Source organism: Acyrthosiphon pisum, chromosome X, assembly GCF_005508785.2.
Source record: "Acyrthosiphon pisum isolate AL4f chromosome X, pea_aphid_22Mar2018_4r6ur, whole genome shotgun sequence".
Taxonomy (NCBI): Eukaryota; Metazoa; Arthropoda; class Insecta; order Hemiptera; family Aphididae; genus Acyrthosiphon; species Acyrthosiphon pisum.
The window spans coordinates 128,855,000-128,859,872 of NC_042493.1; the positions used below are offsets into that span (position 1 = coordinate 128,855,000).

At 28.1% G+C, this 4,873-nt stretch overlaps 1 long non-coding RNA gene across 1 annotated transcript; it reads right to left on the reverse strand.

The window, feature by feature from the left end:
- Positions 1-1,316: 1,316 nt before the first annotated feature.
- On the reverse strand, positions 1,317-1,803 carry LOC107885787. The gene is made up of 2 exons (XR_003840279.1): positions 1,486-1,803; positions 1,317-1,414 (listed from the first exon to the last, which is right to left on the reverse strand). It is a non-coding gene; the product is annotated as an uncharacterized LOC107885787 (long non-coding RNA).
- Between the last annotated feature and the right edge of the window lie 3,070 nt (positions 1,804-4,873).

A 4,873-nucleotide genomic window follows, 5' to 3' on the forward strand; every position in this document is an offset into this window, starting at 1 on the left:
AAATGTTACAAGTGTGTACGTTGCTTTATAAATGAATGGCAATTTGTTAAAATGGACCTATGTACATTTTCAACTACTTTTCAGGAAAAATTTAATAATAATTTTTCACAGACAAGATGGTACGAAATAGGTACTTTTTAGCACAGAACGATGTGTTTACATAAGAGGATGAATTAGGTACAACAAAAGTATTTTTGTTAAAAATGTAACTTGGGTCCCTTTTAACAAATTGCCGTTCAAATACTAGTGGCATTTATAATCAATGATGGTACTTTATTTCTCTTATAATTAAAATTAAAATTAAAAATATGTTCGAGTGTTTTCAAGCAAATACCAATGAGTAAGCTAGGTATGTATAATATTTCTAGTTAGGTACTGTTTTGATTTTCGTCTATATAACAACCTGTTTCCTATGAAAAACACGCGTCCACATAGGTCTCAATTTACGTACTATTGGGACAATATAATTTTGATTATTTATAGATAATGTGATGAACATAATTTGCTGAGGCAGTGGCCAGTGGGGCTGGCACTGATGTGTATTAACACATTAATATCATAAAATTAATATTATTCAAAGTATACTAAATAATAATTAATATTATCTAATATCGGTACCTTAAATCTACAATCAGGGGCGGACAGGGCGGATAAGCGGCCCTCTAGAAATATTATGTTTGGGCCTCGAGCTATATTTGTTAGGTATTTTTAATAATTTTTTAATTCCACACCGTAATCATTACCGCGAAAACGAAGAATACAATATTATAATAGGCACTATTTACAAAAATAAAATAACAGTCCGACTACAGCCGCGAAGGCTATGAAAATTATTTTAGATTAATTTTTGGAATTTATTGTGTAACGATACACGTCAATAGATGCTAGTGATCGAAACACTTGGTAATTTATTAATTTTTTAAAACAATAATAGTAATCACTAATTAGTATTAAAAATAGTATTTAAATTAAAAACATTAAATTTTTTTTTGGAATTTTTTTATTTTATTTGTATTGAAAAAGATTTAATATTTCAATACTGAAGTAACTTATTTTTTTTATTATGCTATAATTTCCTTAAAAAGTTATCTTAAAAATTGTAACACGGGTCTCTTGTTTGGCAGTCTTAAAACTTATACCCACCTGGACCTTCAGGGCCTCGGTCCGCCCCTGGCTACAACGATTTCGCAGATATTTTGTTGAGCGCGTACGAACTAATAAAATGGTAGGTCCGTATAATCGAATAATTATTAAAATATTACCTAGGTCGCTTAGTGCAAGTAAATAATACTATTATTAATCTTACCTGCGACATCTTTTTGCTAACCAAAACTTCCTTTATACTTTCTTTTCTCGTCGTTTTTGTAAGCTCCATTTTCACCGCTCCTTTCTTTTCCAGCAATGTTGTTGGTACCTATATAGACATAATATCATTATTATAGTTCATAATAAAATTATTGTTATTATTGTTATAGTCGATCTTACCCAAATATTGAACACACATATTTTCCTCAATATTCATCATCGCGCGCGAACTGGATTACGGTAGGTGCGCAATAAATTCATTTTAAATTTTTGAAATTTAAAAATCGATACACACGACACGGCACTATTTCGACTTAAAAACCCGGACTGTAACACGACACGGCACTTTTTCGTCTTAAAAACCCGGACTGTAACACAAGACGTGCATTACACTGAAATAAAATTGTATTCGGCATTGACGAGCACGCAGGAGTTCCGTAGACTTGTCGAAGTGAACTGATGAGTGATGACTGATTCCGTTCCCGTGTGTACCCACTCGGCGACTTAGTGCGATAATATCATATGAGAATTTATTATTACTCGTCTAGTTATCTTTATTCTATAAATTTCCCCGTTTTATTCGGCATATCTCCAAACGGATATAGATCGCACATACCCACGATAGGTAATAGGCGTATACCTGTTGATTATATTTTAATATCACCTGCAGTCTACCGATATCTAGACTGAGCAATCACAATATGATATTATACCTACGTTGTATATTGACCTAAACTCGAATCATTATAAATTATATAATATAATATTGTAGTCTATATAGTATTATATTGGGTTATTACTTATCGCATAGCATTCGAGTTGGTACTTACCTAGGTACCTATACAATTTCTACATTTTTGTTCAGAAAGTAATTTATTTTTAATTTGTTACGTGAAAAACGTTTTGATAATAACGGCGAGGACGATATTATTTGCAATCATTTTATTTATAAATACTGTTGTATACCTACTGGATGCCAATTTCCCAGGACGCCGTGGGCCGTGGCCGAATCGCGCTCATTAAATTGATACGACCGAGGTCGATGACGGTTGAACCGAGTGCCACATCGTATCTAATAATATTACTATAATAATAAGACGTGATATCTACTATTTAGTACTTATTGTACCTACTGCCGTCCAGTGCCGTAACATAGCCAGTTATTGGGGTTAAAATTAAAATACCCGGGCCCTCAACCAAATACGTACCTGCAGTTTAGTTAAATTCAGTAATTTAATTATTTTTAACAATTTGAATATTGAATAGGTAATTATTGAAAAGAGAAAATCACATTATAAACTATCACAGTATAAGTCCCTGATAATGCGATGTTTGGTGTACCTACCAGCTTTGATCATATTATTATACTACAAAATAGGTAAAACGGGTTCGTAGAAAAACAAATAGGTATTTTTCATTAACATTTCTATGCATTATGATTAAGAATTAGACAAAGTGGCACACCGGTCGCCGACTGCTTCTGTTTGTGATAAAGTTATTTATAAATATTATTGCTTGGTTTAATTAATAAAACTACAGTTGTATTATATTTTAATTTCTTCGTCAGCTTAATATATTATTACTTGTTTCCTACAATTCAACAATTGACAGTTTTATTTGATTGTCTTACCCCCCAAACAAGTACCCTAAGTTTCTGTTTATTTTCTGATTATAGAAGCCTTGTTTTTAATTGTCAATCCTTAGCTAACTACAAAATAATTTGCACGATTTCCGTGGTTTTGACACATTTTGTTATTATTTTAACTTCAAATGCTTAAATAATATTATCGTACCAATATATCTTTAATATTTTTTAAAATATAAAACTACTTATGAGGAATCTTCATTATATTATTTCCAAGCTTTTTGACACAACGAACAATTATATATTATCCACATTTATAGAAAAAAAATAAAAAACGAAAATATCTATTGGCTATACGCTCCTCAAAAAGAGTTAATATTTTGAACATTTTGTCATGCATGGAAAATAATGATACAAAAATATTTGGTGAAAATTTCAAGAATCTTTATTCTACGGTTTTTCATTTTGGAGTTGCACCAAAAACTATGATTCAACATTTAAGTATGGGATCATAGTGTTAACAACATTTATGAAATAAATAATTGATAATTATGTATATAATATATTATATACAAATATGTGAGCTATACCTGCAGCACACAAAAAAATTCTATAATATTGTAGTTTTATAATTAAAAAGAAATCAACGTAAATCAATACGTAGTATACTACCATCAAGTAAACAGTTTTAAGAACTTAACATATTTAAAACTAAATATATATCATTAGAAATTCAAAATGTACGTCTATGACCAGCAATCAAAAACAAATATATATTAATATTAGAGGTTTAAACTAATAAGAAATCAATAATATTTTAATAAGTGGACACGTAGGTATACTACAAATAAATAATTAATAGACAACTGTCAGTACCTACTTATAAAGAGTTCAATTTAACTACAAGAAAAAATAATTCTATTATATTAAGTACGTATACTATAAATTATACTAGGAGAACGAAAATTTCACTAATAATTATACATAATTCAACATTATGTTCTAATATTTAATTTTAAATAAAAAATAATTTTATTTTAACGTAAAATTATATCAGTAGTTATACTACTGGAACACAAAATATTTGTATGAATTTTGAATCTAAATTCAAATAGCCAGCTATAGGTATAATTTATATGTCTTCTATACCGGCACGGCTGCATACAAAAACAATTTATAATATTAATGCTTTAAAAACAAGATATCAACTTAATTCAATACGTGCAACTACCTATACTACCATCAAATAAACAATTAATTTTTATACTTAGAACTAAATACAAATCATTAGAAAATCAAAATGCACGTATACGTCCAGCAATCAAAAAAAAAAAAATAATAATAATAATAATATTAAAGCTTCAATATCAAGTTTTAATATAATTATAATGACATTTAACTATTGAAACACAAAATATATTAATGAATTTTAAATGTTTCACTTAACTAGAAAATATCATTGTAAGATTAATACATATTTTCGCTTCGCTCATATTCTAAAATTTAAAAATAAAAATTGCAACGTAATGAAGACTTTCGTATATTATATAAATCTTGATAGAATACTAGAAATTAGTACAGAAAAAAAAAATGTAATTATATCAACATAATATAATATTTTTTCACAAATAAAAACAGTGTAATTTGATGATTTAAATAGTTGAAAAATGAGATGAAAGTTACTAGAAACTTTAAGCCCCACTCTTGGAATACTTATTTTTTTTCATACATACGCGCTTTGAAAAAATGAACCGTGGTTATGAACCCTGTGTGAATGGATTAATTCAAAACAATGTGTTTATAAAATAATTATATACCTATAGTTGTATAATATTATATAGTATAAAATATTTATCTAGTTTTTCCCTTGCGTTAATCTGGGAATGCCTACTACTATTATTTTAAATGATTAATTTAAGCCATAGATCAATTTATTTAATACATTTTTTTTTTTTTATTGAGATTTTAATATATTTTATAATC